The sequence below is a fragment of the Ammodytes marinus genome, assembly GCF_949987685.1.
Source record: "Ammodytes marinus genome assembly, chromosome: 18".
Classification (NCBI taxonomy): domain Eukaryota; kingdom Metazoa; phylum Chordata; class Actinopteri; order Uranoscopiformes; family Ammodytidae; genus Ammodytes; species Ammodytes marinus.
In genome coordinates this window covers 13,479,615-13,493,976 of record NC_137222.1, presented here as the reverse complement: position 1 = coordinate 13,493,976, position 14,362 = coordinate 13,479,615, and positions in this window count along the sequence as shown.

Genomic DNA, 14,362 nt, shown 5'->3' with positions numbered 1-14,362 from the left:
TGTTGGGCTTATTCACACCACTGTCAGAGGCCCAGTTACTGGTAAATTTGCACAGAGCTTTCAGTCAACTTTGGTGGACTTTGACAAAATAATTCATGTCTTTACAGTGCTGACTTTTAAGGGCTTTTGTTTTTTTTATAAGAATATAGAAATGAAACACTTAAGATATCCTGTTTATTAATGCTTTTTTTGCTGTTGTTGTCTTTACCAATAACCCTTCTTCACGCCAATAATACATTAACATACCAATAAGGATTACGGGAATTTAGCAGGGAAAGGAATTACACAGACATAGACCATAGGTAGGTCCTCAAATCCTAAATCTGTATGGTGACAGAGTGATGACCACAAGGTGTGTTTTGCATTCCAGCCAGACATGCTTCACAGCCGCTCTTTCATGCCGCAGTTTTGCCAAACGCCTCTGAATGCCGCGCTTAAGATAACATTTAGCAAATTTTTAAGGTTTCACTCAGGGTGTGAGTTGGTCAGAGACAAGACGGAGCAAGAGAGCTCGCGCCTCATAGCACGCTAACGAAGCTCGGTCCCTCACACAGGGACACACAATGAAGCAAACTGACACATGTGCGTGCAGACAAACACACATTGAACACACTTGAACGAATACAGGCTAAAAAGAAGACACGCAAGAAACACATTTAGAACTACAAAGCGAGAGTTTCGTTATTCATTGTAAGAGATTGTGTAGCATTTTAAATGACTTTTCTCTTCACTACATTAAGGGGGATTTTGGGAGGGCCCTGCTAGCTCTTGACTCTTGTTTATTCCACATGTTTAAAAATTAAACCCTAGCCATTTCTTTTCACTGCATGTTTATTCTGTGGTATCTGAGCAAATGTTCTAATGTGAAGTATGTGATGAAATGAGACGTCTAAATGACAGCCTAGGCTGTTGTCACACAGCTTAGCACTCAAAGAAGTTGTGGTCTGGGAGGCCGTACACACTGTTTATTTGCCTGCAGGTGTGTGTGTGTTGTGTGTGCGGTCATGGGTGTGCTTATACATGTGTTTATAAGGCTGTATGATGAATATAAAGTGCTTGCAGCTTTAAGTGTTATATGTTTGTGCTTTTGTACATGTATGTGTGAAAGGAGTTAAGTTCATACATATGTGTGTGCGTGTTTCTGTGTGTGCGTTTGTGTGTGTGTGTGTGTGTGTGTGTGTGTGTGTGTTTGTGTGTGTGTGTGGGTGTGTGTGCATGTGTGTGTGTGTGTGTGTTTGTGTGCATGTGTGTGTGTGTATGTGTGCGTGCATGCGCACGCTGGGCTGCAGCTCCTTCTGGGCTGGCTTGTGTTTATCTTGGCCTGATCCCAGACCTTCATCACTTCTCTGCTGATAGCTCCATTCCTCCATCCCTCTGTCCCTCCGGCTATTTACTAGTCTACCGCAGACTTGCCTTTTCCCTGCGTGCCAACATCCAATCCTTTTTCCTCCCCCTGTCCTCTCCTCTCTCCTCTGTTGCGATGGAGAAGCCCCCTTTTTCTTTCACACTGTCGTCATTCGCTTTATCTCAGAGTTGTTTAAGCCTTCCCTCGTCTCACTCTCGCTCTCCCTCAGCCAAATTGGAACGCATATGCACATCCTCCACCCTTTACTCATTCTCTCCTTTGATTTATTCGCTTTACGCGGTACAGTGTGTGCATATGTCATGCAGTGCTGCTCGCCGAGACAGACATGTGGGTAAGTATTTATACAGCCAACTATCAGTCCTTTGAGTGTACATTTAATTATACACTACAACACAGTTTCCCTATTTAGAAAATAGCTTTTTTTGTTTTGTATAACTGTTACTCTCTGTTAGCTTTCGTCAAATTAAGTTAAAAAAATAAAAAAAGTTAGATATTTTGATTTTTTTTCTGTACCATCTACTACACTGAGTGACAGCTAAAATTATTAATAATATTAACAATGGCTCCATTCCGTGCCCCAGTAAGCCACCAGCTACCATCTTATTTACTTGGTCTTCTGCTTCCAAGTCATGGATGGAATTATAGGTCTTTTTGGCAGAAATGTCACACAAAGTCTCAACCCTCAAGTTTGGCAAGTCCTGCAGTGAGAGTCATAACCATGTTCAAGCCCCTATAAACCCAAATCCACAAAATCCTTCTTACTATTTAAGTTGGGGAGCTAGTTGCATGATAGTAAGCAAAGAGTTATGCATATTAATCAATCCAAATGAAAGATATTGTCATTAAAGACCAGACATTTGGTTTACAGTCCTGTCAAACAGTGAGAAAAACAGTTTTTGTAACTAAGTTTTATAATATTTATGAACATTTATTTTCAATTGGTTTTTTGTAAAAGCTTTTTGAGACACCCAAATTTGATATCATATATTGCTTTTTACTATCTATATAGACCAGGTTTCCAGAGGCTTTAAGGATGCCTCTGTACTTTTCCTTTGGGGGTCCAAATGACCAACAACAGGGCTGATTATTGGAACATTGCTATGTGTCAACAAAGTTCAACACATTCCTTTAATATAATTTTACGTCTATACTACACTCTTATCCGACATGAAACAAAACCACCTCAGAGTGATTTTACCCTTGTCTACTCTTATCTTTCTGACAGCATTACAGAATCAAAGGGACTTTTTGTGAAGTAGGCCTCGCACCAGCTGACACACACACACACGAACACACACACACACACACACACACACACACACACACACACACACACACACACACACACACACACACACACACACACACACACACACACACACTGAGCTCCAGCCAGCAGTTATAATCCTGCCAGTAGCCAGAGTTGACTTATTCCCATGCGCTTTGGGAAGCTGATGTCGCTCTAATGCTGTTGTGCTTGTGGTTTTCTGCAAAAGGTATACTGAAGCATTCCACCGCCGTTCGCTCATCTAAACAAAGCTAGTTAAAGAGGACGCACGGGGGCTCGGGCTACACAGTCGTGGCGGGGCTCCTCTGGGTGGCTCCTATCTGACAGCGGGCTCGGAGAGTTTTGGGTTTCCTACGCATGTCAAGGTAGGTTAGCTGTTCCCAGTGTCGGGCCGCACTGAGGCCCTGGTGGGCTATCACTCACAACGGGCCCCTCCAGTCTCTCTCTCTCCCTCTCTTTGGGAACTTTGGGATCCCCTCTCCCCCCTCCATCCACAACCTCCTCCCCACCCACCACCTCGCCTACACTGACGCACAGGCTGTCTTCTGGCTGTCGTCCCTGGTTTACATGTCAGGCGTTTGCCCTTTTTCCTTGTCTGTGCGTCTCAGACCTTACATCCCCTCTGACTTGCCCTTTTCTTTCCACTCAGATCATGGTGTGTCACAGTACGGCCCCTCACTTGTCAGGCATTAAAGCAAACTCTAGCTGTTCACTAATTGACTGCAGTCCATAATAAACCATGGAGAGAGAGCTACATTTCATGCTGTAGGTGTAGGTGAAGCCATATTGAGTCATGTTTTTCTTTTTTTTTAATGGAGCTCCAACCATCTCTTTTCAGTGTCAATTGATACAAAAAAATATTTTAATTATTCTAAATAATGTAGCTAAATAAAATCCATTTTGTTTAATTTAAAGGTAACCAAGCTGAAAAATAAAGAAAAAAGCAGCTAAATAGCCTATAAAGGAAATGCCAACTTTTCTAACCCCTGGGTCCTATAGTGTTGTCTTGTTTGAGTCACTGTGAGCTAGTGAGAAAGAGACAGTCCAGTCCTTCCATCTCACACCTCCATGCCTCTACACATAAATAATCACACCGCTTCCAGGTTTACCGAGCGCGTTTGAGTCCTGCTCTACACAAGCTGTGTTACAACACTGTTGCTTAATTGTGAATGCAGGCAGTTTGTGAGTCAAAACTAAAATAACTTTTTGCAAAAGAAAAATAAACTGACAGGGATTTTTCCTGAGAGGAAACCTTTAGTTTACTATATGACATGTTTCTTAATAGTGCTAAAGTGTTCAGTGTTCTTTAAATAAACAATGTGGAGTTTTGCATAGTGGGGCATGAAAGAATGCAGGAGTCTCGCTGCCCCTCTCACACATGTCAGCAATTTGGCTGCCTTGTGTATTTTGGATGTTGAAAAAAAGGAACATTTCAAAGTAAACGAAAGAAGGAAAGTCTTATCCGCCTGGCAGCTGCGCTCCAGACCAAATTGCTTTCAGCTGATGCGCTACAGCTCAAACTTGCTTGGGTAATGTCAAGTGATGCATTGCAATACTGAGAAAACAACACAGACAAAAAATAAATAAAAAGGAAAAGAAATGCTGGAAAGTTCCAGTGCTTATTCGGGCAAAGCCCACAACCCCCCAAAACAGGCAGACATGCTCATGCACATTTTTTTTTCTTTATTCGTAGTTTTTCTTTTTTAATTGAATTTTATTTAGTTGTGTTGAGAGTCAAACATTCAAGATGTTGCATCATTGTAAACAGTACTTCTGTGTTTGACATTTTAAGCATTTATGTGAATTATAGAATGACAGAACTGCAAGGATGATTTGGATACATTTCTTTTTTTGGATCACAAATCACACACAAATCTATTGCCGTAGAAATTACACAGGAAGAAGGGAATTAAGTTAATATATTACAGGTTTTAATTATGAGAACAAATCAAAGGGGGTAACAGCAAGGTTTGTAGGTGTGAAGTAAATGCAAGTAATAAACAAAAAGATTAAAATCCCTCGAAGAACGCCCCAAAATGGAAATATTCTGGTAAAGGCAAGATGTCTACCTCATCCAGAACATCAGTGTACAGGACATAATGATGATGATATAATAAGTATCTTACATAACTTTTTTTAACATGCTGGCATCTCTAGCTACCTGAAAAACATTTTCTGAATGCCAGTGCAAACAAACACGTGGGCAAACAAATGAAAGTGCAAATCATGTCAGGATTGTACCGAAATGGCAGGCCAGAACCCAATAGCACGACAACAAACAGTTCAGGTATAGCAACAAAGTTTAATAAAGAATCAAACCAGGTGGTAGCGAGGCAACAAGTCCAAGAGGGGCAGGCAAAGGGAATCCAAAATCCAAAAAGGATGGGTCAAAACACGAATAGGCGGGCAGGTAAACAGGCAGGAATACGGAATAGGCTGGAGAGCAATGAAACACAAAGACAATCTGGCAGGGAACTGAGGGAATGAACCGGTATATATACTGTGGGGCTAATAGCTGATGGGGAGCAGGTGAGTGTGGTTAGGCCAGGTGGAAGTAATCAACAGGGAGTGCAGAGCAGGGGGGAGTGGCCGGGTCTGAAATGACAAGAGAGTTAATATGGGAACAGACAAGTGACAAAAACTAAATTGTGGCTGAAGTAGTGACAGAACCCCCCCCTCTAGGGACGGCTCCTGACGTCCCACCAGGCTGATCAGGATGGTCCCTATGGAATGTGGTGATGAGGTCGGGGTCCAGGATGTGGCGAGCCGGGACCCACGAGCGCTCCTCAGGGCCATAACCCTCCCAATCAACCAAGTATTGGAAACCCCTTCCCCGTCGTCGCGACCTGATGAGACGATGAACCGAGTAGGCAGGCCCTCCATCAATGAGCTGGGGGGGCGGCGGGGGTCTGGAGGAGGGCTGGAGCTGGGACTCTTTAACGGGTTTGATCTTGGATACATGGAAGGTGGGATGGATCCTCATGGAGCGAGGAAGACGGAGACGGACTGCAGCAGGATTGATGACTTTATTGATGGAGAACGGACCCACAAACCTGGGAGCCAACTTCCTAGACTCCACCCGGAGCGGAAGGTCCCGTGTAGACAACCAAACCTTCTGACCCGGAGTGTAACTGGGTGCAGGGGTCCGACGGCGATTGGCATATCTCTGGTATCGGTCGGACGAGCGCAGGAGAGCAGCACGGGCCCGCACCCAGGTGCGCCGACATCGCTGGACGAACGCCTGGACAGACGGGACACTGGCCTCTCGCTCCTGCTCAGGAAACAATGGAGGTTGATATCCTCGAGAGCACTGGAAGGGGGAAAGACCTGTTGCTGAACTTGGAAGTGTGTTGTGAGCATACTCCACCCATAGGAGCTGCTTGGACCAGGAGGACGGGTTCTGGGATGTGATGCAGCGCAAGGCAGTCTCCATCTCCTGGTTCATCCGCTCAGTCTGGCCGTTGGATTGAGGATGGAAACCCGAGGATAAGCTGACCGTGGCCCCCAACAGCTGACAAAACTCTGTCCAGAAACGAGAAGTGAACTGCGGCCCCCGGTCGGAGACAATGTCACAGGGAAGGCCGTGCAGACGGAAAACATGATGCAACATAATTTCAGCTGTTTCCTTGGCAGATGGTAACTTGGGCAACGGAACAAACTGAGCAGATTTAGAAAATCTGTCCACAATAGTAAGAATAGTGGTGTTACCCTCGGAGGGAGGCAGTCCGGTGACGAAGTCGATCGAGATGTGGGACCACGGACGATGAGGAACAGGCAGTGGCTGAAGAAGACCCGCAGGGGCATGGCGAGCGATCTTGTGCTGGGAGCAAACACAGCAAGCAGCGATGAACTCCTTGGCGTCCTCTTCCATGGTAGCCCACCAGAACCGTTGCTTCAGCAGGGCTAGAGTGCGCCTAACCCCTGGATGGCAGGCAAGGCGAGAAGAATGTCCCCACTGGAGGACCTGAGAGCGGAGATTCACAGGCACATACAGACGATTATCAGGGCAAGCACTGGGGGCCGGGTGGTCGGCCTGGGCCCGTTTTACCTTGTCCACAATGTCCCAGGTAACTGCGCCGATGACCATCTTAGTGGGGAGGATGCTCTCAGGATGTGTGGGAACATGTTCGGATTGGAACTGACGGGACAGGGCATCTGGTTTGACGTTCCTAGAACCTGGGCGATAAGACAGGGTAAAATCAAAACGATTAAAGAACAACGCCCACCTGGCCTGACGGGAGTTCAACCGTTTGGCTGACCGGATGTACTCCAGGTTTTTGTGGTCCGTCCACACCACAAACGGATTCTTCGCCCCCTCCAACCAGTGCCTCCACTCCTCGAGAGCCATCTTAACCGCCAATAGCTCCCGGTTTCCAACGTCATAATTTCTCTCCGCTGGGGACAATTTGCGGGAGAAAAAGGCACATGGATGTAACTTTTGGTCTTTACCTGACCGCTGAGACAGGACTGCCCCCACCCCGGAGTCTGACGCATCCACCTCAACGACAAACTGGCGTTCTGGATCTGGTAGGATGAGGATGGGAGCAGAAGAGAACCGTGACCTTAACTCACTGAACACCCTTCCTGCAGCAGGGGACCATTGGAAGGCTACCTTTTGGGAGGTGAGGGCTGTCAGGGGAGCTGCTACAGAACTATAGTTGCGGATAAACCTACGATAGAAATTGGCAAACCCCAGAAATTGTTGAAGCTTCTTACGAGTGGTGGGGACCGGCCAATCCACCACCGCTTTAATCTTGGTGGGATCCATGTGAATACTTCCGACTGAAATTATGTATCCCAGGAACGACACCTCAGTGGCATGGAACTCGGACTTCTCGACCTTCACGAACAGCTGGTTCTCTAGGAGTCTCTGGAGAACCCTGCGGACATGCTGCACATGGTCCTGTTCGGACTTGGAGAAGATGAGGATGTCATCAAGATAAACAAACACAAATACATTGAGAAAATCCCGGAGCACATCATTCACTAAGGCTTGGAATACTGCAGGAGCATTTGTGAGTCCGAAAGGCATTACCAGGTACTCGTAGTGGCCCCTAGGGGTATTGAACGCCGTCTTCCACTCATCCCCCTCCCGAATGCGAACTAGGTGATAGGCATTCCTGAGATCAAGCTTGGTAAACACAGTGGCCCCTTGCAAAAGTTCAAATGCAGAAGAGATGAGTGGGAGGGGGTACCTGTTCTTAATGGTGACATCATTCAGACCGCGGTAATCGATGCAGGGCCGGAGGGATTTGTCCTTCTTACCCACGAAGAAAAACCCTGCTCCAGCAGGTGATGAAGAGGGACGGATGAGGCCTGCTGCCAGTGAGTTGTTTATGTATTTGTCCATGGTCCTGGTCTCCGGGGCTGACAGAGAGTAGAGCCTCCCCCTGGGTGGGGATGAGCCAGGGAGGAGGTCAATGGCACAATCATACGGGCGGTGTGGGGGAAGAGAGGTGGCCCGTACCTTGTTAAACACCTCCTTTAAGTCGTAGTACTCCGACGGGACACCTGAAAGATCTGGGAATTCATTAGAAGAAGGGGTGCTGCAGGCAGGTAACAAGGCAGATTTCAGACAGACCGCAAGACATTGATCACTCCATTGTAGAATGGAACCGGTTCTCCAGTCAATGTGTGGATTATGTTTAATTAACCAAGGATACCCCAAGACCACTGGCTGCTGAGGTGCATTAATCAGGTGAAAGGTTAGTGATTCAGTGTGGTTACCTGATATGCCCAGATGAATAGGAACTGTGCGATGGGTTACAGTGCAGAGGAGGCGCCCATCGAGAGCAGTAGCCTCAATAGGCTCGGCCAAGGGTTCCTGGTTAATACCCAGCTGCATGGCAAGGCCCCGATCCAGAAGGTTGGTGTCAGCTCCCGAGCCAATGAGGACAGCGACAGTATGGGACAGACCATTAAAGTTGAGCTGGGCATGAAGTAGTGCTCGAGAGGGACCTTCAACGTTCTTGATGCGGCTCACCAGCGCCCTCTGGATTCCTGGTGAGCCCTGTCTTTTACTGGACAGGATGACACGTAATGGCCTCCCTCTCCACAGTACATGCAACAGTTCTCCCTTTGGCGCCGTTGTCGTTCAGCAGCTGACAGCCTGGTCCTGCCCAGCTGCATGGGTTCAACTGGGTCACTTGAGGCAGCAGCGGTAGGAAAACCCGTTGAAGTGGAAGGTGAAACTTGAAGACGTGGAAGGCTACGGGAAGTGCTGGTCAGTACCTTCTCTCGTCTCCTCTCCTGGATACGTCCATCGATGCGGATAGCGGTGGCGATGAGAACGTACAAATCCCCTGGAGGATCCCGGGCCGCCAGCTCATCCTTGATGGCATCAGAAAGTCCGTTGTAAAAGGCGTCAGCCAGGGAGGAAGAGTTCCAGTCACTCTCTGCAGCGATAGTCCGGAACTCGATGGAATAATCAGTCACTCTCCGGCTCCCCTGAGCCAGGTTAAACAGACCCCGAGCAGCCTCTCGACCAGGGGTAGCATGATCAAACACCTTCCGAAGACCCTCAGAGAAGGCAGCCACAGAAGAACAGAGAGCCGACTGCTTCTCCCACTCGGCGGCACCCCAGTTCCGGGCCCGCCCAGTAAGCTGGATGATCATGAAAGCCACTCTCGACCTCTCCGTGGGATATGTGAGAGGTTGTAGTTCAAAAGTCAATGAGCACAGAGTCAGAAAGGAGCGACAGGTATCTGGAGCTCCAGAAAAGCGCTCTAGAGCACTTAAGCGGGGCTCTGGCCGGGAGACAGCAGGGACAGGAGGGCTGGTGGGTGGTTGAACCGCTGGGGTCTGGCTGTCCAGCGTGAGCTGCTGGAGCTGGCCGCTCAGAACCTCAAAATGCTGATTGTGGCGTTCCGAAGCTTCCTGGAAAGCCACTTCCATAGCGGTGAACTGTCTCGAATGCTGGTGTAGGGCGGCACCTTGTGCTGCCACTTCTTCCTTAAGAGCCTTTGTGTCGGCTGGGTTCATCTTTTGGCCAGATTGTACTGTCAGGATTGTACCGAAATGGCAGGCCAGAACCCAATAGCACGACAACAAACAGTTCAGGTATAGCAACAAAGTTTAATAAAGAATCAAACCAGGTGGTAGCGAGGCAACAAGTCCAAGAGGGGCAGGCAAAGGGAATCCAAAATCCAAAAAGGATGGGTCAAAACACGAATAGGCGGGCAGGTAAACAGGCAGGAATACGGAATAGGCTGGCGAGCAATGAAACACAAAGACAATCTGGCAGGGAACTGAGGGAATGAACCGGTATATATACTGTGGGGCTAATAGCTGATGGGGAGCAGGTGAGTGTGGTTAGGCCAGGTGGAAGTAATCAACAGGGAGTGCAGAGCAGGGGGGAGTGGCCGGGTCTGAAATGACAAGAGAGTTAATATGGGAACAGACAAGTGACAAAAACTAAATTGTGGCTGAAGTAGTGACAAATCAAGCTTTTTGCATGCTTTGTCTTTCTTTCAGCATGCAGGCTGACTTGCAAAAACACACAAATATATTAAATCTTCAAGTACATCAATACAATCCACAAATCACGAATGCACTGATACAAATATAATAATAGATACATATACAATAGGTTCAAGTATTTTCTGCAAACAAACACTTGGAGGGATACAATTATGTTACAAGGCTTTTTTTTATTTTATTTTAGCAAACTTAACATTACATAATTTCCATGTTCAGTTTTGTGTGTGTGTGTGTGTGTCTGTGTGTATGTGTATGTGTGTGTGTGTTATTATAGTGTTATTTTCAGCGTTGCTCATCTGCGGTTTGAGAAATGATTTGATATTATACACAAACAGGATTTTATATTTACACCTCGAGGTCACGACATTTCCTCCGGCGCACGCCTGTCGTCACACACATTTGTAAATTTCATCTCAATTTTTCACACACAAACACACACATTTTTCACATTTAATCAAATGGCATGAACAGTTCTTTTTTTTTCTCTCCTCTATAATGGTTTCTCTATTTGGTGTTTCTCTAAGGAAACATCTAACTGGAATGTTTCCCTAAATTTCCCTCGCCAACAGTCCAGAGGTCCAGAGTACTATATTACATACACAGTTCAGCGAGCCTTTGCCAGAGCTGTGGGGAGCGATCATTTCTAATAACATTAATATGCTCTGAGAGGCAACTTGGACTTTAGACCAAATCTTTATACACCGGAAACGAAAGCTTAGGTGCAGATATATAACCCATTCTTTAAAGGGGAAATAAAGAGAATACAGAAAGAGGTTTTCAATAAATGTTTCCTATGTAACAATGGGATGCTAATGATCATTCTAAGCGTGCCAATATTTGTTTTTATATGGATACATACTTAATAAATGTTTTATTACACACTAACACGTAGTAGTAAGCAGATATCAGAGGGTTTAGTATTGTTTGTTCAACAACTTTAACTCCTGTTGTGGTTAATACATGGATAAAGAATGGCAATATAGTAAAATATAATGATAACAATTTCATTTATGTCTTGAACATTTATACCCATGCATTTGAAAATGTCTTGATAGCTGCGCACAATTACAACATGCATAGTGTGTTATCAACAATGTATTAGATGTTTGTATATAGCTAAATAGGGGGGGACTTCATAAACAAGTGTTACATAATCAGATAACTTACAGGAATTGTTGTGCAAAAAAAATTTGCACAACACACATTAATATGCATGAACTTTTTGTTTGTTGTTATAAGGCGGAGGGATGGCATTTGACTTTCTTAAGAGAGTACAGATAGCAGAGAGCATGCAGGGAATGACAGAGGGAGAGAGTGATTGGGTGTGACATTTGGGACGTTGCAATTACATGGTCAGCATCATATACCCCTAGGCCACCAGATAGCCCAGACTAAGCAATTTTTTTTAGATTACATCATATCGCCCGAGGAAAATAAAACATTGTTTCTCACTGCTGTTAATTTTAGAAGTGAAGAAATAACTCGGCTGACGTCTGGTTTATCTCACTGTCCTAGCTCTGACAAAATATTTCCCCATCAAGAGTCACCACCTGCACTACACCCTTGACTTTTTGAGCCAAAACAACACACTAGCCTACTTCTAACTTTGAACAAAAGAAAAAAAGTTTTGGAAAGCATGGTCCTTGCCAGCCGAACCAACACAACAGGTTCACTTGCTCTCTCTCTCTCCCCCTTTCTCTCTCTCTCTCTCTCTCTCTCTCTCTCTCTCTCTCTCCTTCTCTCTCTCTCGCTCCCTCCCAACCCCGGCTCTGTTTACATTCTGCTGGCAGGGGGATCTGGAAGTGTTTGGCTCGGGCTCTGCGCTCACTGGGAACTATCAGGCCATTCACATTTTAAAACTATTTTGATATCAGCTCTGTGGAGAGTTGCCGTTTCCCTGAGAACATGACTTGCCTCTGGGCTCTGGGGCCTGTTGCACCGCCAGAAGAATAAACAGAGGGGAGGGGATGGGAGGAGGAGAGAGGCATGGAGAGACAAGAGAGGATGATGGGAAGAGAGCGAGAGAGAGAGAGAGAGTGTGTTCCTCAACATCTGCATTAAAAACAACATCAAAAGTAGAATCACACTCTGATGTTAAAAAAATCTCACACCAGTCTGAGGATGAGTCCCGTGTAAACAAACCACGTAGGAAGAAAATAATCAGGGTTTAAGACGAGTGTGTTAACTCTTCATACAGCATGGGCTTCTGGAGGGAACAAAACACATCTATACTATACATTGAAATGCACAAAGAGCATATTTGAGTAAATTAAAATGGTTTTCACTGTATTTGCTGCAGGGCGCTCCAGGGTCGAGGTTTTCTGGTGAGTTACCGCTTTTTATGACTAGGGTTAAAGGTACTGGAATTAAAGGGGGAAACCTTCAGCCTGTGTTAATTAGGCCAGTAGTTAAGTTTCACCCTGCTCATGCAGCGCCTGAAGCTGTGTGTGTGTGTGTGTGTGTGTGTGCGCGCGTGTGTGGTATATGTTTGTGTGTGGTATATGTGTGTCTGTGTGTTCGTACAGGGTGGATTAAATAATATATATTTTTTGTAAATACAGTCAAACACAGATGTAAAAAAAAGTTCAGTTTATAATAATACATGATAATAATGTTCAACTTTTGTTGAGAATGTGGGAGCATTGATTCTGTTTTACAACCATCTGTGATGGGTTAATCTGACTTAATAGTTTAAACTGAACACATTTTACTTGTGGTTGATATTCGGATGTGAATGTGTATGTCAGGGGTGGAATGCTTTTTTTCCTTTACTCAAGAACTCTTCTTAAAGCGACTCTTACCTTTGGTGCATTTTTACACTTTTTTTGGATTAGGTTAAAATGGTATTAATAAGGTAATTACACTCTAAAATATAAGACAGACCCACCAGGAGTAAAAACAAACAATGATTTCAATCTCATAATATTATGAAAAATATATATAAAAATCAACCAATCAAATCGTTCGGACCGAACGATTTGATTGGCCGACAGACCTGTCTGTCTGCGGTCTGCTTCTGTATTGCGCATTCTCAACTAGAGGGTTTGTTTTGATTCCACGGCGAGTAGCGACCATTGTAGAAAAGGCCCCAACGTTCATAAGTTACAGTGTTGTTAGTTCTTACAGTGTGTTAAAATGTGTTTTGTTCAGTGTGGATAGTAGTCAGTTAGGGCCGTGACGTCAGTCGGACAGAGAGCCTGTTTAGTTTCCGTTCTCTTCTCCCTCGGTCAGATGTGTGAGCGTTGCCGCAGTAAGCGATCATTCCACATGAAAACGTGTTTATCTGAGTTTAAATGTGAATCACCCGTGTGTGAGTATGTACATGGAGTCCCGATCGCTGTTATAATATAGTTTGCATGCGATTCGCGGGTCGCAACAGCTGTTGTAACGTCTCCTCACGAGCGGAGTTTAAACCTTTGTTCTTTTCCTGCGATCTATATGCGACTGTGCCTGTGAAAGAAGGAAAATAAAGAGCGGATAAAACCCTACTCCTCCTCTCCTAGTCTCATGCTTATAGTCTGACGCCTTTGGCCATAAGTGGTATTTTGGCCGACACCTCTGAAGTGAAACCAGTGATACAAGCATGGAACGAGGGTGTGGGGGCATTGGAGGGAGGCGGGATAGTATGATAGTGCTGTAATTCTCAATTGCAGCATGGGTGTGAGTCCCTTTAAGTACAGTTTCATTTCATGCTACTTCTACTTCACTACGGTGCAGAGGGAAACTTACCTTTTGCGCCACTACATTTATTATCACACCTTTTTTTCTCTATCACACACCAATTTTCTTAACAATAGAAATTCAGGCAGAAACCAGTTGTGTTAAATTGCTTTGCATTGCCCTGAACGCTCTATAAAGCTGACACAATCATAGTTGCAAGTTAGGTGTACGGCTCACTTTGTGTAGCTTGTTTCACTTTCAATTGTAGATGTATGGTAGTTGCTGTAACCGCCTGTGAGCTGTTATATTATAAAGTGTTTGGGTTGTTTTGCTCATTTTATGCAATTGCCATTTCCCAGTGGGTGTACATGCACATGTTGCTCACGTTAAAATTGCCTCAACCCTTCTGGCCAATCAACAGGCCCACCTTCTCCGCTTCAGGTTGGAATGACCTATTAGCCAAATGTGTTTATTCAGTGTTTAGTCACTATTACCCTCAGTATGATCCCTGCACTAAAGGGCTAATGGCTGAAAATTTCACCCCCCACCTCCCCCTATAGCCAGACTCC